The following is a 22,218-nucleotide window of genomic DNA, read 5'->3' on the forward strand; positions in this document are numbered from 1 at the left end:
CTGCCAAGTGACAAAGTAACAATTCAGAACACCTCAGCAACTGGATAGCAACACAATAGCATTATGTTGTTGTTGTTTTTTTGTACATGTAAGCAGTAAGCACCACTCACTTTTTCTTCAGACAATGTAAAAATCTAGTGTAGTAGTAATAAACTGAGCTCTGAACATGAAAACAAGTTTAATGTTTCTTGACTCTCTCTTTCTTTCTCATGCAGACACATTCTCTCTCTCATTCACTTCAAACTCCCAACTGCACCTGGACATCCCAAAGGCATTGAGCTGCCTCAGTCCAGATGTGTGTGTGGAGTCAAATGGGTCAGCAGCATTTATAGGCAGCACTGACGGGGGACTCTGTGGAGAAGGGGCCGTGTTTGGATCGTCACTCAGCAACACCACTGTAAATAAATCTGAGTGAAGGATGCACAAAGAAAGGCAGCAGAGTACAAACACACATGTGTATCTTCAGACGTACATCTTTATGTCATTTTCACAGTTTTACAGGTCAATATGCTAAATTAATTTAACGACAAAAAGAACATTATGCTAGTCAATAATCAGCTATAATTTATATGCAATCAATTAACAAATAAATAGAATGAATATTAATATGCCTTATGACTATGGAACATTAGGAAATATCTTAGATTTTATTCCAAAAGCTCATGTAACTATTTAAATACCATGCTAAATTAATACAAATACATAATATTGTAATTAAACTAATTCCCGGTAATAACATAGTATATGTCCAAAAAATAAAACCTTTTTACTACCTTAATGCCAAAGTATCATGGAATTTGAATTACCCTAAAAACATACTATGGGATTACCATAAAAATTATTATGGTAGTAATGTAATGCTCTTTTTAAAAGAAATAGTTGTTTAAGTGGGTACATTAATGAATACTTTTATAGAAAAATGAATCAATTCATTCAAATTAAAAAGGAAGACTGTAAAAAAATTATAAAATATTAAATTGTTTTTTAGGTCTCTCTCTTATGATGAAGTCAGTTCTTTCAGTTTAATAATCACAATTATGTATGATGTTATCCGCCTCTGTCAAGCTTGAAACAAGTGTCTTTTTAAAAGCAAATGTTATTTCAAGGGAAAATCAGAACTTGTGAAGCTCTGAGTCATTTTTTCTACAGGAATGACTGCACCATCATGCAGAAAAAACTCACACTGTATTTATTAAAGCAGACGGAGTGAAGATTGACAGTTCTGTAGAAGCGGCCCATCACTCTGAACCAGCAGCCAACACCAATATTCACCAAACACTTTTACAGAATATTGCCATGTTTAAACCTCTTTCTCTCTCTCCTACAAATCGTTCATCCTCAATGACGACTCAGGGGGGCGATTACTTAATATTTCTCCACTGGCGGTCAAATACTTTGCGGGTGAGCAGGGGGCATTTATTTCAATTGTATTAAAACAAAAATGTAGGACTACACCCTCAATGACCTTTTAAGGAGGTTTTGCCTGATTTAGCATCAAGATGGTCTTAGCTCCGCTGTATATATACGGTTCTGCCTTAAAAAGTCAGCGAGAGCTGGATATCTGTAGGTGGAGGTTTTCTTACAGGCCTCTGTAGCCTGATGAAATCCCACATGTGCCTTCAAATATACAAACAATACACAAGAGTCTTCTGAACAAAACACAAATCACTCATTAACTGATCTCATTAGTGAATTCAAGCATTACATTAGTTTTTCTCATACTGAGGGTTAGTGATTTGAACAAATTTTGGCCTATAGCCCTGCACTGTTTGTGCTTCAGACATAAATTATTCCTGACCTACTTTTATTACTTTTTTAAACATATTTTATGCCTGGAAGTCGATTAAAGAGGGAAAGCAGTTCGCAAACACCCAGAATACCCAGGAACTGCATAGTTCACACCAAAAATGATAACTATAAAGATATTAGCGTCCACACCAGTGAACGATATCGTCTGTTTATTCTAAGCGTACATGCAACTTTTTTTTTTAGCAATCATCAGCTAGAGAAAAATCATTTTGAAAGTGATTCTAATGATATTGTTTCTTTGTCTTTATCCTTATAGCTGTGGTGTGGACTCTGCTATTCTTTAATACTTTTTTTAGAACTTTTTTAGAACAATTTTTAGAACTATATCTTTATTGTTATCTCTATAGTTACTGTCCTTGATGTGAACAGGGCTCAACAACTCAGAACAGCTCAAAAACTGCAAAGGAACACCCTAGAACCCTCAGAAACAGCCTAGCAACAGCACAGTCAAGAAAACAAGAGAAATCTGTTAGCAACAACCCAGAATACAGAGCAGCTTCACACAGCATCGTTGTGTTGTGGCCGTAGGTTTTTCATGGGCAAACATGTGCCATTATATTATTAATGACATTTCATTTATGTTATATTTTAGTATTCACAGTCTAAAAATCTGTAATTATTGATGACTCAGTTCAGTATTACATGGTTCTAGAAGTGGCGCGGTTGGTCGGTTTGGTTTGGCGACTCTGTGCCTGTATAAACATGAGCTCATCAACTAACCATCAACTAATCACAGCTAATTAAATCAATGAGAAATTGCTTGAAAGGTAAACACAAGGCTTTCAGTGGAGTTGAGACCTTTGAGCTGAGGTAAAACACAAAAGTCTGGCGCACACGGACACGTGGATGGAGCCAGAAAACAGTCATGATATGCCCACCTAGAAAATCAGAATTTTCTATTTAAAAAAAAAGTAGACAGTGAGTAAAAGGTCATTAGTGTAAATGTGTCTGCATACAGCAATCCTAAATTACTCCCCAAGAGGAAACCATTAGGACTTTTCTCCCAGTAAAGGGACATCTTGCAGACATTGCAGTAAAACTAGTGGCAGAGAGCCACAGCCTGGGAGAAATTTATGTGCAGTATGGAAAACTACTGGAAAACTTATGCTTACTGAGGCTGCATTTAATTAGTCAAATATATAGTAAAACAAACATATTATTACTATTTAAAATAACCATTTTCTATTTTAAAATGTAATTAATTCCTGTGATCAAAGCTGTATTTTCAGCATCATTCCTCCAGTCTACAGTGTCACATGATCTTCAGAAATCCTTCTAATATACTGATTTACCGGACAAGATACATTTCTGATTATTATCAATGTTGACAACAGTTGTGCTGCTTTATAGTTTTTTGGAAAAATGTAATACATTTGTTCAGGATTCCTAAATGAATAGAAAGAACAGAATTCTTTTGAAATAGAAAATTTTTAATGTGTAATATTTTTACTGTCACTTCTGATTATTTTAAAGGGGGGGGGGTGAAATGCTATTTCATGCATACTGAGTTTTTTACACTGTTAAAGAGTTGGATTCCCATGCTAAACATGGACAAAGTTTCAAAAATTAAGTTGTACGTTTGAAGGAGTATTTTTGTTCCCAAAATACTCCTGCCGGTTTGTCACAAGTTTCGGAAAGTTTTTTTAGAGTATGGGTCTGTGTGACGTTAGATGGAGCGGAATTTCCTTATATGGGTCCTGAGGCACTTCTGCAGGAAGAGCGCGCGCTCCCGTATAGCAGAGCACTGAGAGCACAACAGACTTCACTGATCAGAGCGAGAGCTTCGCGAAAGGTCACAAAAGAAGTGTGTTTTTGGTTGCCAGGGCAAGACAACCCTGCACAGATTACCAAAAAAAAACAGCATTAAGGGACCAGTGGATGGAGTTTATTTGTACAGAGCATCAACGGAGTTGTGCAAGTGTTTGTGTTTGTTCCCTGCATTTCGAAGATGCTTGTTTTACAAACAAGGCCCAGTTTGACGCCGGATTTGCACATCGTTTATTTCTTAAGGATAATTCAATCCCAACGAAAAAGGGTCACAATCGTGTGTTGGAACCGCAGGCGGTGAGTAAAACTGCTTAAAATATCTCTGCCTTCTTGTTAGTGCGTCCGCCTCCCATGCCGGAGTCCCGGGTTCGAGCCCCGCTCGGAGCGAGTCATTGCTGCTGCTGCTCTCGTTCAGTTTCGGCCTCGGGATCTGATTCTGGATCATAAATAAACGGCTGAATCTGACTGTTAGCCATGGTTTGTTTTGGATGATGGTTTTTCCCTCACGGTAATGTCACAGTTTCGACATGCTCTCAACGCAAAAGCCTACTGGCGCTCGTGATTCTTTAGCTTCCACACGTCACCCCTCCAGGCGGTCGTGTTTTTCCAGGAAAAATCGGTACAGACTATCTTTCTCTTATGAATATAATAAAACTAAAGACTTTTTGGAGTTATGAAGGATGCAGTACTACTCTATAGGTACTCAAGATTAACAGGATATTGAGTGAAAACGAGCATTTCACCCCCCCTTTAATGCATCCTTGTTGAACAAAAACAAACTTTTGAACCCTAAACTTTTAAATCTAATTATTTAAACAGATAAATGGCTGTCATGTTACACAATGTTAATTTAGCAAATGACTAACAATAATAATAATAAACTGTTATTTTGCATTTTTAATCTAATTTCGTGCAAAAAATAAATAAATAACTTTAACTTTTGCTAATCTGATCAAATAATATTAAACATTCTGGACCGACCAAAATATTATTTTGTTTTTAAAAACCTGAGTGGAATTAAAATAGGGACACATGCACAGAGAGAGAGAGAGAAAGAGAGAATGTGTGTGGATAGATGAAATACGAAACAAAACAGGCAATAGAATATAAGAAGGATAGAAGATTAACGAACGTGAGAAAAGTTCCACGTGTACCTTCAGGCAAGAAACTGAAGATCTTCAGCAGGACATGAAAGAAAGACTAGGGGAGGGGGAAACATGGTGCAGAGAGAGCAAAACAGAGGAAAAACAGCCATCATCCTGACTTTCCATCCATCACCTCATCTTTCTGAAGGGGGCGGGGCATTGGTCGAGATGACTGTCAACTGCAGTTATGATGATACAGATAGTATGGGCTGAAACACTCAAAGATGTCATTAACCTCTTAAAGTTCACCCAAAAGTAAAAGCTTGGCTCACAGTCATTACTCACTGAATGACTTTCAGTCTTCTGTTGAAAACAAAAGGCCATTGCTCATGGTTCAACTCAATTAAAGTGAATAATGACTGAAACCGTTGAAATACATCATAAAAACAGTTACTATATTCAGTATATACATACTATATACATACTATATTCAGATGCATACGATATCTTTTGTGAAAAATAGATGAAAATTTAAGTCATTGCATACTGCAAATCTTGACATCTGGCTTGGGTATGTCCAGGAGAATATTTGAACAAATCAGACTGAAGCAAAGACATTTTCAATTTACGTAAAAAAAAATAATAATAATAATTTCAGTCTATCCTCACACCAGCGTTTTCTTCTTATTACTGAGATATTTTTAATAGTTTTTATCAATATTTTTAATCAATATTCAATAAATAAAATATTTAGTTTTTCATTCGAGATGCAATTTTTGTGTACATTTCTAATTTTGTCATTTTTAGTGTTTTTTTTTCCTATGTGGTTTATATTAATTTTATTTCCATTTTGTTTCAATTATCAACTTAACTAAATTAAAATATCAAATATTGCCTAGGTAATAGCTGAAATAAGTTTGAGTTTTTTATACCTTATTCTATTGCTGTTAAGCTTAATTTTATTTCAAGTAATGATTTTGGTAACACTTTAGTATAGGGTCCAATTGTCACTAATAACAAGTTGCTTATTAGCATGCCTATTATTAAAATATTGGCTGTTTATCACTGCTTATAAATGATGCATGACATGCATACCCAATACCCTAAACTTAACAACTACCTTATAAACTAATAATAAGCAGCCAATTAGGAGTTAATTGAGGCAAAATTCATAGTTAATAGTGAGAATTGGACCTTAAAATAATGTGTAACCATGATTTTTTCAACGGTTTTTAGTTTTAGTTAAAGGGGGGGTGAAATGCTCGTTGGGAGGCGGACGCACTAACAAGAAGGCAGAGATATTTTAAGCAGTTTTACTCACCGCCTGCGGTTCCAACACATAATCGTGACCCTTTTTCGTTGGGATTGCATCATCCTTAAGAAATAAACGATACGCAAATCCGTCGTCAAACTGGGCCTTGTTTGTAAAACAAGCATCTTCGAAATGCAGGGAACAAACAAAAACACTTGCACAACTCCATTGATGCTCTGTAAAAATAAACTCCATCCACTGGTCCCTTAATGCCGTTTTTTTTTTTTGGTAATCTGTGCAGGGTTGTCTTGCCCTGGCAACCAAAAATGCACTTCTTTTGTGACATTTCGCGACGCTCTCGCTCTGATCAGTGAATCGCTCTGATCAGTGAATGTCTGTTGTGCTCTCAGTGCTCTGCTATACGGGAGCGCGCGCTCTTCCGGCAGAAGTGCCCTAGGACCCATATAACGAAATTCCACTCCATCTAACGTCACACAGAGCCATACTCGAAAAAAACTTTCCGAAACTTGTGACAAACCGGAAGTAGTATTTTTGGAACAGAAATACTCCTTCAAACGAACTTAATTTTTGAAACTTTGTCCATGTTTAGCATGGGAATCCAACTCTTTAACAGTGTAAAAAACTCAGTATGCATGAAATAGCATTTCACCCTTCCTTTAACTAAAATAACCCTGTCTCACACAAAGCTACCGTATGATGTCATAAGACTGTATGAATCATATGGATAATTTAATAATATTTCTCTTCTCGCTTTCCAGTATTGAAACCAGGTCAGGTTTGGAAAGTCACGAATGGCCTGATTTTAAATGAACTGTTCCTTTAAAGAGACACAAACCTCAAAATGGAAAAGGTCAAAGAATGTTCTGGAATGTTCCAGACCTGGACCAGCGAGAGGGATTCTGTGAGGATCCGGACCGTGGCATCTTTATTAAAGGAAACATTCTGTATAAAGACTCAAAATGAGGTTTTGGACACTACAAAGGGCGCCCGTTGAACAGAGGTCACATTGTGCTCTGGGAAACATAGTTCTAACCCTCACCTTCTCTGGAAAAAACTCGTCTTTGCGGTTTTTGAGACTTGGGATTTTAAATGTCATGGTCCATTCGCCAGAAACCTAGTAAAAATATGCGATTAAAACCATATTAAACTGATAGATTGCATTTGATAATGTTGCCTGTAGCATGTATGATTAACTAGATTGCATATTCTGAAGAAAACAGGAGTGGGTTTGCCTGTGTGTCCAAGTCAGACCAGAAAGCGAGTTTTCTTGAACCTTGTACATCTTTGTCCTTCGTTCTGTTTTCCTATTTACTTTCCACTTTATTCCCATCTGGTGTGTAGTATTCATGTATTTTTGGCCGAGCAGATCATCTCTCACTCTCTTTAGCAGTGTGACTCAGTCCCGCAGTGATGATGAAATTGGTTTTGGGTCTGCTGGGTCCAACTTCTGGCAGGAACGGACAAGAAAAGAGCCAGTTACACGGAAAATTCTCCTGCAGCCAGAACAGATAACATTCACACAACACCGCGGAAACAGATACAGAACAACATGAAAACATCTCGCCTAGAGACCAACCACGAACGAGAGACCCCACAACTTGTTCGTTTTGACCATTCAAAGTTTGAGATTTATGACAGATAGCTGGACGGACTGCTAATGTCTTTTCTACGCTTTTCAGACATCTCACCAATAGAGAATGACATAAATCAGGGGTCTCCAAACTCAGTTCTGCAGAGTTTAGCTCCAGTTTTCCTCAACGCACCTGCCTGGAAGTTTCTAGTATTCCTAGTTAGACCTTAATTAGCTGGTTCAGGTGTGTTTGATTAGGGTTGAAGCTAAATTATGCACGGTCTAAATGTGTACGATACTTACCTGCAAAACAGACATTGGTAGTCAACATGAAGCATCTACAGTACAAACTTTTTTAATCACATAATGTGATATATCTCTTTTCTCCTCATGAAAAAACTCATTTTTTCTTCAGGAATTGGTTACAGTTGTCTCTGTTTGGCATGTAGTTAAAGGGGAGGGGCTAAAAAAAAGGGCTCCATGATGTCAGCTGTTCAGAAGCGGAGCGAGTTACATTTAAAGCTGCAGTAGGTAACTTTTGTAAAAATATATTTTTTACATATTTGTTAAACCTGTCATTATGTCCTGACAGTAGAATATGAGACAGATAATCTGTGAAAAAACCAAGCACCTCTGGCTCCTCCCAGTGTCCTATTGTCATTTGCAGAAACTCCATCGCTCCCGGTAAGAAACAACCAATCAGAGCTGCGGTCCGTAACTTTGTTTGTGTTCAAAATGTACAAAAAATGTATATAATAAGCGAGTACACCATGAATCCATTTTCCAAACCGTGTTTTTGGCTTGTCCTGAAACACTAGGGTGCACCTATAATAAGTGTTTATATTCGGACTATTTCAGATTGCTTCGGGGGTACCGCGGCGGAGTAACCCTTTGTGATTCTTCATAGACATAAACAGAGAGAAGTAGTTCCGGCTACGATGTTCTTCCGCAAGACGCAAGCAGTTCTGTTTATTAACCGCTAGAGCGTCAAAAGTTACCGACTGCAGCTTTAATGAAAGATGCTGTTTTTCTTTAGAATTACTGTATAGAGAAAGTAAACGGGTCAATTGGCTTTGGCTTTGAAAGATAGATCAATGGTTTTTCATTTTTACACAATAGTCCCAATCTTATACAATAAGTCAGCTAATTTCACACATGTGTTCGCTAACAGATCCAGCCGCACTGAGGATCATTTCTCACCCGGTGAGTCATGCACTAGATGACGTGAGCGTTCTGGCTGTCACAGCGCTGTGTGACCCACGTTTGTGGTTTTATGAAGGAGACAGAGAACAGATTGGCTTGTCAGAAGTTCGTTTTCAAGCAATGTTTGGTTTAAGTGCTACATTGTAATGAAACTCAACATGATAGATGGAGTTTGCTGGAGCCGCAGCACTGCTGACTCATACTGTGGAGAATGTGGAAGGGGCACTGCTTGCAGGAGGAGGTGAAGAAGAAGAGGAGGAGGAAGGCCGCAGGGACCCAACATCTGGATCTCGATCTATAGTGACAACACACTGAAAACGGTGTGTGACATGAGCCGGATCTGGAATAGAAAGATCTAGATCTAAATCCAGTCTGACACTAAATAAAGGCAAGAGATATAGAAAGAGTTTTCGAAAGAAATGGGAATCCAGCATCTTTTTGGAGCTGCAAATCTCAAAAACAGACTTGGCCTTGTAAAACTCACACACACGTCTGCTTCGGTCATTAGTGAAGGGAAAAATGCTGGAGGGAAAGATTAAGAAAAGGTGCATTAGTTAATTTGTTCGAATTTCACCTAAACTCTACATCATTGAGTCCCATTAAAGTGATTATTTAAGCAAGAGATGCTGATACGTTGTGAATAAGAGCTCAAGGTTTAGCTGGATAGGGGGGAAAGCATTAATAAAGAGTAAAATAATACTTACTTCTGGTAACCCATAACAATATTATGTTAACATATTATGTTTTAGTTACGTTTAAAAACAATCCTGACAAAGAAAATTAAGCAAATGAATGAAGTGTAAACCTTCCATGAGATCTAATCATAAATAAGCCAAGCTAAATGATATGATCTATATTACGTAATATGATATACTATATAGACTAGAGAATACCATGAGGTGCATTTTGGAATGTAGAATTGACCAATCAGCATCCAAGATTGGAAATTTCCATTTTAGAACGAATACTGGAGTATAACTCAACACCACTTTCACTCTTATTAAACACCTCTGTGATGGAGTGTGACTGCCACCTAGTGGACACATCATGCAAACACGTTTCTAGATTGCATATTAAATTAGCTTTTCTCCATTCAACTTTAATTTAGAATTATTATCACTACTATTATTGTATTTAAAAATATTGTATTATATGTCTAATCAATACAGAAATATATTACTAAAATATTTAATAATTTTCTTTTTTAAGTATTTATGGATTTCTTAAGTTAAAATCATGGAGCTCTTATTTTGACTAAAAACTCAAGAGAGACCTTAAAGATAGCTTTAAAGAAAGCATTAACCTTTTTGAGCCAGAAGACCAATCTAAATCTTGAGATGCATCCACTTTCTTCTCAGAGATTTCACTTTTATGAGAGACATGCGAGTCATCCTCTGTGTTGTCTGAGAATATGGAAAAAGGTTTAGATGATACTGAGTGGCTTTTTGAACATGTGACAAAATATGTGCCAATATTCCACCTTGCGAACACAAATAACAGGAGAGAATCTTGCGAACACAAATAACAGGTGAGAATGGGTGAGCACCTAGCTGTTGATCTAACAGTTTCTCGAACGCTGATGCACTGAAGGCATGTGGTGGTTTCCTGCGGCTCAGTCCTCTGACTACATGCGTCAGGAGTTCAGTGTTCAGAGTCAGATCAGACAGCTCCAGTCCAGACAGAGCTCCACTGAGGAAAACACAGACACATGATCACAACATGAAGAGGTACTGACGTTCTCTCTCCAGCGCTGGACACACCGGTGTCGGCTGGATTCAGCTCTGATTCTTAAAGTGCAGGCTGACCAGACATCAGCAGCGATGCTTTGTTCTCTGAAACACACATGGGTGAAACATCAAAAACAGTGTTTTTCTGCTTTTAACTTTTTTTTGACAACTGCCTGTGCAAATGTTTTTAGCTAGTACCTCATACATCTCAGGTTTGAAAATGAAATGAAAGTTTCACACAACTCCCGCGCTCGTTCGTTGAAGTGAATCTCGCGAGATTTTGTCAATCGCTTTCATTGGCAGTGTGGGCAGACATTCTCTGGGCATATAAGTACCATTTACAGAAGACGTGTTAAAATTATGCCCCGATTCGTAACAAAAAAAAATCATATTCTGATTTGAAACCCCATAACATTTTTCTGAGATGTTTATTTACGAAAGACAATTTGAAAATTAGCCAGATCATATTTAAAGACCAAGCAGGGGGAGTGTTTATGATCAAACCTCCAAACATTTGATATCTCTGAAAAGACGAAGCATGTTATGATCTGAGAAATTCACTAAAATATAATGTCATCAGAGGACAAAGTTATATATGCCTGGGTCCCTGGAGGATGTAGCCTCACGAATATGTTAAATCATAGACTCTTCATAGTGAAATTTATGGAATGTTACAATTATTTCTTTCGTCTTATATACAGAATTGTTTAAACACTGAGAGAATGCTGTGTGGTTTTAGAGCTTTGACATGAATCCAGTCCTGTTTGTAATAATGAGACACAACCAACAACAACAAAAAAAAACTTGGTTAGAGATGCCACGAAGTAGGTGGCAATGCCTTAACCATATGTGTGTTGAAGGTCACTAGGACCTCTTCCATCCTTGTCAAGGGGAGTGCTAACCTTCTCTCCTTTCATACAACACAATAAAAAGCGGACGTTCGTGGAGAATATAATGGGCGGTAGCTGGCCATTATGCTCATTGACGGTGACTAATTTAAAACTGGAAAACATACTTTGTTCTTATGGTGTGTATTACATATTGTAGTTTAGACATATCGGTATACACGTTATAAGCGTATTATTTTGATTTATGTTTTTAAAAAGCTTTTTTTGCCATCCCTTGGACCAGCGCAATGCTTTCTCATTTGCATCTCCGACATGTCAACCAATCACAATGACGATACAACAAACGTCACAGAATCTTGACGACATGTCGACCAATCATAACGACGCAACAATTACGTCACAGACTCTTGCCCAGGAAGTAAACACAAGGCCATGCAGTGTAAAACCTTACTGTCTATGTGTAAAACCCATTGTTGCAACACGACTGATATAATGTATGTTGTGTTTTAATTCGCAATTTTAAATATTAATGTTTTTTAAACTTTAAATATTCATATGTGGAGCATGGAAGTTAAGAGCTAATGGTTTGCAGTGTTCGTTTGGCCATTAATATTAGTACATTTCAACTGAACCAATGAATAATTACATATTTTGTTCTGAATTCTTATGGATGGTATAATAATACTTGTTAGTAAAGTTAATAATAAGTGTAAATGTGTACATATTTTTCTTATTTTCAGCCCTGATTCTGCCAGTGTGTTAATTATTTTTGTGTAAAATTTTACACAAAATTTTTGTAAAATTTGTGTTAAGTCTAGGATACAATTTTAATATACAAATATGCTGGTAACTTTAGACAAACACACATTCACACTCACACACACACACACACACACACACACACAAAGTGATACACTGAGACAATAATTCATTGATTTTTTCCCTCTATTTTTAATTGGCACAGTTAACACATACAAAGTCTTCAGTGCTCCAAAACACAAGCATAACAAATTGAACACAAACAAAAAAGTGCAAAACAAACATTTGGCAGACCCACCAAACGAGACCCCCCCAAAAAATTCATTTAGCAAAGCAGAGAAAAGAAACTGGGACATTTTTATTAATCAAAATTTAAAAATAGACTCTTACCATGGATTGGTAGTTCACTCTTATTTATAGACTGGTACTTATAGATATACATATATATATTTATATTTCTCTGATTTGGGAATGGTGTTTTGTAGCCCCAAAAAGAGCAGGTAGGGGCAGAGGGCTAATAACTCTTGTCACTGACAAGCCAAATAAGACAGCTGTGTGTATGTATATGTCATACAGCGATAGCCGACAGAGTATAACAATGCTAAAAAAGATGAAATAAAGTTGTTTTGCAATTGTTTTGTTCTCGAAGAGAGACAGAGCACTTGAGAAAGTATGTTTGGAAGACACACAAAATGACGTTTTCCTCTTCAAGATGGTGAGATGTTTCAAAAACCTTCTCATTTAGTACATGTGTTTATATTTACAGGTTCATCAATAGCGAGTGAGTCAGTTATTCTGAGAGGCTGCTCAATGCATTCAACATAAAACATAATAATTCATCAATAAGCGCTTTGTTAAAAATAAGAGAAGCATTCTTCTTAAAATAGCAGATCTGTGGCATGTGCTAATTTTTATTTTCCATAATGATGCCTGTAGCGACGTAGATGTTTTGGAGTTCAAACCTACTTAATCAAGAAAAAAATAATAATTAAGATTAAATAAGTAAAACCTCTCATGGATCCAAAATGACTGTGAGAGAGAATTAAAAAATCTAAAAAAACAAGTTGAAATTATTATGTGCCTCAGGGATGGTGAGTAAAGATTGGAAGATGATGAAAAAAAAATGTATTCACACACAAAAAAAACCTGAAAAATCAAACTCCCCTTTGTCAAACCTCAGTGATTACATTAAAAAGGGCTGGAAACAATCAGTTGAATTAAAAACCTCCAAGTCTATTCCTCAGGTTAAGAGAGCCATACAAACTCTCACAGCTCACATTATGCATGTCAAAATATCTGGTTAACCTGTACATTTGGCTCATAGTACAATTAAACATTACATACTGTATATATATATATATATATATATATATATATATATATATATATATATATATATATATATATAACCAGCGAAACCAATGAGGTTGCGAGGTTCTCAGCTGGGTGCTCCACAGGGTAAAACCATGAAGACATGAACAAAAAAGCTGTCACAATAAATACATATCCATATCAACAGGACATTAGCCTATTCATGAGTGTAGATATAATCCCTCCCTGGCCTGACAAACAAATACAGCATTTAAGCATGATGATTGGACGGTTAAGGTAAAGCAGGAAGTCTAATAGATGAAATGAATGAACATGTGAATCACTGAAGGGACATTAGATAAAAATGAGTTGGATAAGATGGCAAACAGACAGACAGTATTAGTAATTGCACTGGAAGGGCGGAGACAGAGGAGGTGCCAGGGCAAGCAGACATGCTATTGGCCAGTGAAGCCCCGCCCCTGACATGTGCAACAGCCATATGAGCAACCAATGGCCAGCAGCTTTTATTTTTGGGAGGTGGAGTCAAAGGGTCTAAAGGGGTGTGGCCTGAGAAAGGAGCCGGAATGAGTGACATCATATAGAATTGCAATGTTACGTTCCAACTCAAGAAAGATTCCAGCTTGCAACTTGGAAAAGTGCAACAGAACGGCACTTAAAGACATTTCACATAATACGGCAGAACACATCATATGTAAAACATGCTTGCATTGCCGTTTTGTCTCTTTATACACTAAAAGTTTAGAACAATTATAGTTTATTAATGTTTTCGAAAGAAGTCTCTTCTGCTCATCGAGGCTGGATTTATTTGATCATAAATACAGCATAAACAGTAATATTGTTATATATTGATAATATACAATTATAAATCTTTTGTCTATTTTAATGTATTTTTAAAATGTCATTTATATTTATATTTTTGTGGAAACCGTGATACACTTCCATTCAAAAGTAAGAAAAAAAAAAAAGAAAAGAATATTGAACATTTTTATTCAGAAGGGATGCATGTAATTGATCGAAAGTGACAGTGAAGACATTTATAATGTTACAAAAGAGTTTTATTTAAATGAATTTCTCTAATCTATTCATCAAAGGATCCTGAAAACTGTTTCTGCATTGAAGATGATAAGAACCATTATTAATAACCGACCACCATAATTCAACATCATAATTGAGCAGTAAATCCAAATATGACCATGTTTTTTGAAGGATCATGTGACTCTGAAGCCGGGAGTAATGATGCTGAAAAGTCAGCAAGACATCACAAGAATAAATAAAAAATCAGCTATTTTAAATTGTAAAAAACAACAACAACTTTTTACTGTTTTTGCTGTATTTTCAACAAATAAATGCAGACTTCTTTCAAAACACTACAAAATCTTAATTGTTCCAACTTTTGTCCAGTAGTGTACATTATCTTTCGAGCATCAAGCTTTGTATTGTAGGAATATGGATGGAACGCAGCACTGTTGTGGTACCAAAAATTCAGCTCCTTTTCCAGACCACATTCCCAGGGTTTTAGTTCGAGGAAATTTAAGACCTTTAAAGACAAACACACATACGTACACTCACTCACTCACACAGGCTGAAAGAAAGTTTAGCGCCATTCAGCAGCGATGAAGAGCCGTAAAGCAAAATGATATATGCAGATCATATTCACCTTATTATAAAATAACAAACAGGTAATAAATCTAAATGCCATTATATTTCTCTGATTCGCTGTTAAAGTTCCTCTCTACAGCAGCAGATGTCTCTACAGCCTGGTCCTCTCTGTATTTTGTGTCTGTCTCTCATCTGTCTCACTTTATGGCGGTTCATGGAGGGAAGGCTGTAGTTTCCTCACATGTGGCTGCTGTTTGCCCTGCAACACTGAGTCCTCCTTCCTTACTTTACGAATCTGCAGTCATACAAACAAACAAACATATGAAAAACAAAAGAAAAACATGTTAGACTTGGTGTAGTGATGGATTCATGCCCACTATTAAAAAGCTTTTCACACTATACTTAACCCTGGGTTATCACATCAGTGTTGTTTCAGTATTATTTATATACTAATAAAGTATTTATTTATATTTATATTTATTTATACATTTTAATGTTTTAGTCATTTTTTTTTTGCTTTTGTCATTTTTATTAGCTTTTATTAATTTTTATTTCAGATATTAGTTTTAGATTTTTTTTTGGGGGGGGGGGCATTTTATTTCAGTTAGCTTTCAAGGCAACGTTTAATTTTTTTTTTTAGGTTTTTCATCTAATACATATTTTATTTTATTTCAGCTTCTTTCCAATTCACAAAAAATACATTTTAAGAACTACAAAGCTCCACACATAACATGCATGAGAAAAATAAGAAATATTTCCTATAATTTATTAATTTGTTCCCATGATATATTAATTAGTTCCCTTGATTTAGGTAAATCATGGCCGCAGTTTAAATAAATTGAAACAGTTTACAACATGACCAAATTTAATTAAAACGAGTGAAAAATGAATAAGCCCTGCAAACAATTGTATCGATCGTGCTTGCAATTTTAAAACTAGAAGTGCCAAATGTACACAGCAATTAACCCATGATAAACGAACAGTGTGAGACATGAAGCAAGGTAATCCAGGGTTAAAACCAACTACAATAACAAGTGTGAGAAGCCAGTTTGAATGCATCCCTAAACACATACATATGAGCTGTACACTTACAAAATAAACTGGAAAATGACAATGTAAACATATAGGATTGTTTTTAGGATGATTTATAATATGCGTGATTTTTTGGCAAGAGTAATTCAGTGTTCTTGGTTTAATTCAAGAACAAATGTGACCAGAAACGCACTCAAACATGCATTTATGCAGCAAAAAGCTGCTAAAAACTCACTCAAACTGTCAGGTTCGCAGAAACATACTCAAACTTAGTTAAGTGTTTTCAGCAATCCAGATCTGTGCGTAGGTTATCTCTCTAAGCAGATTGGGGTTTGTGTGTGTGTGCATGTCACTTTGCAGACAATTCTAACCTAAAGGCGGCGTAAGTAGGTTAATGCATGTCTAAACTGCAATAAAAGTCAGACTCCAACGCTTCATTCAGAGGAAATCACACTTGTGCAGTATTAAACTGTTTTAAATGTCAAACCCGATTCATTCCAGATCTCTGTAAACACACGGTTAACGCACTCAACTAGTACTCTTTCCGTCTCACCCTCAGAAAGAAAAACCCTTCTCCAGGAAAACACATCTGTGAGGACGGAAACATTCAGAAAAGATTCATATTCACCTCACTTTTAACGCCATCTCAGCTCTGAGGAATAAATATCAGGAGCACCAAACAAGATTGTGTGGATGTGATGCATACTATGCAATCATGTGCTTTTAATCATTTATGTTGTTTTTGTAAACGTTGTTTTCCAGCGTTATTTCTTCTTTTTAAGACTATTAATATCAACTACAAGTGTTGAGATTGAACACAACTTGAAGAAATAATACAGTTAACAGTCTCAACCTAACACGTATTTGCAAGTGATGTGTTTTTCACAAATATAATTAGTGAAAAGGAAACTATAAATGTTTTGGCGGCTTGTAAACTGTTTATTATTACTAGGGCTTGACTAGTGGTTATGAAAATTGTTTTTCAGGGGAAAACCACGAGCCTAATTTGACCTTCAGTTCATTTACATATGAAAACAGTACTAAAACTCTTTATATATTTGTGTGTTGCATTTTCCTGTACATTTATTCAGAGTGAGCTAACATGCACTGCTACTCAATATAACAAGATACCACCGACCATATTAAACTATGGTGGGCTGATGTCTAAAACCATCATGTGCTAAGACATATACAATCATTTAGACTGTCCGCTTTACCAAAATCAGTCTAAAAAGTCTCACTGTTGGCTTGGAGAGAGTCACACACACCCTAGACGTCTCCTTTAGTGTTCATACGCAAACACAGGACCTAAAGCTTTGGGTCATATGTAGGTTATAGCACCTTTGGCATTGGAGTCCAGAAAGACCTCGACGTAGGATGTGGGGACGTAACCCTCCTCTTCCTCGTTTCTTCTAACACGCGTCCATCCGTCACCTTTGTCTTCCTCTATTACATACAAGAGCTCACCCTCCGTTACTGAGATGGTGCCTTCATTAACACCTACAGAGAAAATCAGAATCAATCCACAAATAAATGAATTAACTATGTGTACAAACCACCATTTAAAAGTTCGGGGTCAGTAAGATTATTTCATGTTTTTTAAAGAAGCAAGCCTGCATTTACTTGATCAAGAATACAGTAAAAACATTTAATATTATTACAATTCAAAATAAGTATTTTCTATTCTAATATATCTAAAAATGCAATTTAATCCTGTGATGCAAAGCTGAAATTTCAGCAACATTACAAGTCTTCAGTGTCGCATGATCCTTCAGAAATCATTATTATATGCTGCTCAAGAAACATATTATTATTATTATTAATGTTGAAAACGATTGTACTTTCTTTTTTCAGAATAATTTGTTTATTTAGCATTTACTTGAAACGGAAATCTTTATTAATATTATAAATGTCCTTACTGGACAATTTAATGTGTCCTTGTAAGGTAACACTTACAATAAGGTTCCATTAGTTAGCTTGAGTTAATGAATTAACTAACCTTTACTAACAATGAACATTTCAGTATTTATACTCCAATAATTTGAATTTGGACTGCAATACCTAGTTCAACCACTCGGTGTCAATCCTACATACAACACCTTTAAAGCTGCAGTAGGTAACTTTTGTAAAAATATATTTTTTACATATTTGTTAAACCTGTCATTATGTCCCGACAGTAGAATATGAGACAGATAATCTGTGAAAAAATCAAGTTCCTCTGGCTCCTCCCAGTGTCCTATTGTCATTTGCAGAAATACATCGCTCCCGGTAAGAAACAACCAATCAGAGCTGCGGTCCGTAACTTTATTTGTGTTCAAAATGTAGAAAAATTTATATAATAAGCGAGTACAACATGAATCCATTTTCCAAACCGTGTTTTTGGCTTGTCCTGAATCACTAGGGTACACCTATAATAAGTGTTTATATTCGGACTATTTTAGATTGCTTCGGGGATACCGCGGCGGAGTAATCCAGTACCTTTGTGATTCTTCATAGACATAAACAGAGAGAAGTAGTTCCGGCTACGATGTTCTTCCGCAAGACGCAAGCAGTTCTGTTTATTAACCGCTAGAGCGTCAAAAGTTACCGACTGCAGCTTTAACTGATGTTAACAAACGGAGCCTTAATGTAAATTGTTACCATATATACATATAAACCACTTTTTTGAGGTTTTATTTCTTAGGATGCTGTCTTAGCAGGTACTTGACAGCAGACAGTGAGGCAGCTCACTAGGGTTTGAAACAGAGCCCATATTTTTGCTGTAAATGTTTGTTTAATTATGTATTAATATTGTTTATTATGCATTTGCAAATGAAATACCATCAAATGGGTAAAGGGCTTTGCAGGTGCCGATGGTCGGTTGAATTTCTTCGTCTGCATCATCAAATTCATCTCCAGACTCCGCTGTTTCGGGTTGGACTTTACTCTGGACCTCAGAACTCGGTTCCTCTGTATAACTGCCATCCGGACTGCTCCATCACACACACACACACACACACACACACAAACACAAACACATACGTACACAATAACTATAGCACCTGTCTGCAAAGTACTGTGATTATAAAGTGACTGTAAATTCAGTGTGTATGTATATGTAAAAAATAATAATATTCTTATTTGATAGATTTGTTTGTGTGTGTGTGTGTGTGTGTGTGTGTGTGAGTGAGTGTGTACCTCTCTCTATCCTGTGCACAGTTGTTGTTGGTGGGTGGCGTGCTGTTTTGGGTCTCGTATAGAACACTCGTTCTCTTCGGAGGGTCACTCTTTACTGGCATTCTTCCTTCGACCTCCGCTAACCAGCCCTAAAGCACACACACACACACACACACACACTCATTTCCACTTAACTGAACAATTCATCCAGGCCTGTGCTGTATTTGGAGATGCTAAACAACACGCACCTCAAACTTCTGTGCCTCCGCCTGCAGTTTCTCAATGTTTTGGGCGATCTCTGCTAACCGAGGGTCCACGCTGTTGGGATCCCCCATCTGTGGGTTCTTTATGTACACTTCCTTCATTTTAGTCAAAGCATCTCTACAGAGGAAAAAGTACACATACATAAATTTGCTGAATAAATACAAGAATAACCCGACCTAGTCAACATCTTTTTTTTTTTTTTACATTACATTCTTGAGTCCTAATTAATATTGTGTATCTTTTTCAAAACTCATTTCATACTGTGTTGAATAATATTGTGCTTTTTGAAAGTTAAAGATGGCTAAAGATACTAAGGGTTTTAAAATACTAAACCATTTTATTTAAATTTGATTTGAACAAAAATTTTGGAATCCTGTAAGAAAATCCCCAGGCATATCTTTGGATTTCTTTACAAATTCTTTACAAATCAGATTCCTTAAGGATTTTCTTATATAATTATACATGCATTTTTTCAAATGAATATTAAACATTTAAACAATTAAGAGGGTAAAAAAAAAACAAGAAATGAAAACAAAAAAGTGAAAAAGAACTATATAAATAAATAAATGTAGTAGTTATGTAACTAAATAAATATGTATGCAAATAAATAATTAAATAAATACATTTTATTAATAAATTGTGTAACTAATAAATGTTGCAAATGTATGAAAATGAATAAAATAAGCAAATAAACATGTAAATAAATACAATAATATTAAAAAGTCAAATTAAACAACAAGTAAGAAAGTAATTGATATGAGTTTGTGTATCTTCGTGTACCTCTGGTCCATCTCTTTCTGTATGTCTTTATTGATGTCGTCGATCTTCGCCTGAAGCTTCTTCCTTCTCTGCTCTGGAGGAAGATGACTGAAGTCCTCAGGATTCGCACCCTGAGAGGAGGACAGACAAGTGAATATCTGCACCTTAAATACTAACACTGTCCTGTTAGAATCTGCAAATATATAAACAAATATGCATATGTATAAAGGGGGAGGGCCAAACCAGGACACATCCAATCACATCAAGGAACTATTAAAGAATCTTCTGTTCCTGTCATCTGGTTGGCTTGCTGCCTTTGGCAAGGAGCCAATCAGCTTTCAAATCAAGTGTTTATCAAAGGCAAACCAGATGAGCTAATTAACCTATTCAGTCCAATGCCAACAACAACACTGATTAAACAAAATGTTCATAAAATAAACTCTAATCTTGCTGGCTCATCTTTGAAATCGGATTCTGGTTGAGCTAACAGATTTGGTTTGCATCTGTCCTTATGTGCCCTCTTTCTTTCTCGCTCCAATATCCTGTTCCAGTCTACATTAATGTATTGATCCTCTGAACACTTTTTCCACGTTAGTGCTCTCTCGCATGCAGTATTTGCCACAATGATTTCAACCACATGGTGGCGCTAAAGAGCTATGAATTTGGGGAGGTTAAACCTGCTGCAATGTTCTTTAGTCCTATGAAGCCTACTGTGTCATTGTGATACCCACATTTAAGACCTCTAACAATCAACATGATTAAAACACATGCTTTATGTTGTCTTGTCAATACTTTTTTAAAGTATTTAAGTAAAGTAAAAGGCCAATTAGTATAAATTAGGTTATGGTACATGTCTTTTTTCTGTGAAATCTTAGTAAACGTGTGAATAGCTTTTATTTTGTTAGTAATATTTCAAGACGAACACTTACTGGACTGAAGCAACTTTTCACTTGATTATCCATATATAATTTGTTTTTAAAAATCATGTTCAAATGTATCAAATATGATTCATAAGACTTTTGAGTAAAGTTTATTTGTTCATATCTCAATCATCATTTAATCTTATTCTTTCACAGCATTTCTATAATTTGAGTTTGGACTGAGTAGGTGGACGGATGTTTCTTTCTACAATGCAATGCAATGCAAAGTCTCACTAAAAGGTCAAAGGTCACAAAGCAGGCACAGCGACCTTACCCCTTCTTCCACATCTCCAAACTGTCATGCAACAATAAACAAACCAGATTTCTCTGAGCATGCATTGCTCTGTCACTCAAAATACAGTTAAATAAAACCACAAAATCATTCCAGAAAAATAATAATCAAGATCTACACAAGCACAAAATCCATGCTAAACTTGTTATACTCACCCTCTTCGAAACAAAGACAAATTTTTAAAATAAATTGTTAATTATGTAACATTTTGATAACTGATAATTAACAAATAAAAATAGCTAAAATTCCGAAATAAACTCAAAGAAATTATATGGATCAAATACGAATGATCTATAAACAGATTTATGTTTAAATTTAACCAAACATTACCTACAGTATAATAGTCAACTATAAATCACACTACACCATCAGTGTTTCAATAATCAATGTAAAAAGTTTTGGGCGGGGCTAAAATAACAAGACACTCTGTGATTGGTTTAAATATTTGATCTATTCTAATCACTGATTATTATAAACAACACTTGATATATTCCACCCTCATGTCATTCAAAACCAATCTGTCTTAATTTCTACAGTGAAACATGAGAAAAAGATATTTAGCAAAATGTGCATGCTGCTCTTTTCCATAATAAAAAAGAGTGAAAAGTAAAAACTAAGCATCTCCTTTTGTGGACCACAGGGGGGGAAAAAATTAAGCCAGATGTTTAGAATGACATATATATATAAATTCCGCATGTGAACTATTTCTTTAATTTACACTATTACGTCAACAGATTCTATAAACTACATTCAAAATGATCGCATTTCAGCATATTATGCCACACATCTGGTTAGGGATCAAATTAATCAAATTGTTTGAAAT

The 22,218-nt window shown here is 35.9% G+C and overlaps 1 non-coding gene and 1 pseudogene across 1 annotated transcript; both read right to left on the minus strand.

Moving 5' to 3' along the window:
* Window positions 1-11,230: 11,230 nt before the first annotated feature.
* Window positions 11,231-11,358, minus strand: LOC113064508 (U6atac minor spliceosomal RNA). Its single transcript, XR_003278839.1, has one exon. It is a non-coding gene; the product is annotated as a U6atac minor spliceosomal RNA (small nuclear RNA).
* A 3,000-nt stretch (window positions 11,359-14,358) lies between these two features.
* Window positions 14,359-22,218, minus strand: part of LOC113064393 (formin-binding protein 1-like) — a 30,624-nt pseudogene continuing 22,764 nt past the window's right edge.

This window comes from Carassius auratus, chromosome 46 (assembly GCF_003368295.1).
Source record: "Carassius auratus strain Wakin chromosome 46, ASM336829v1, whole genome shotgun sequence".
NCBI lineage: Eukaryota > Metazoa > Chordata > Actinopteri > Cypriniformes > Cyprinidae > Carassius > Carassius auratus.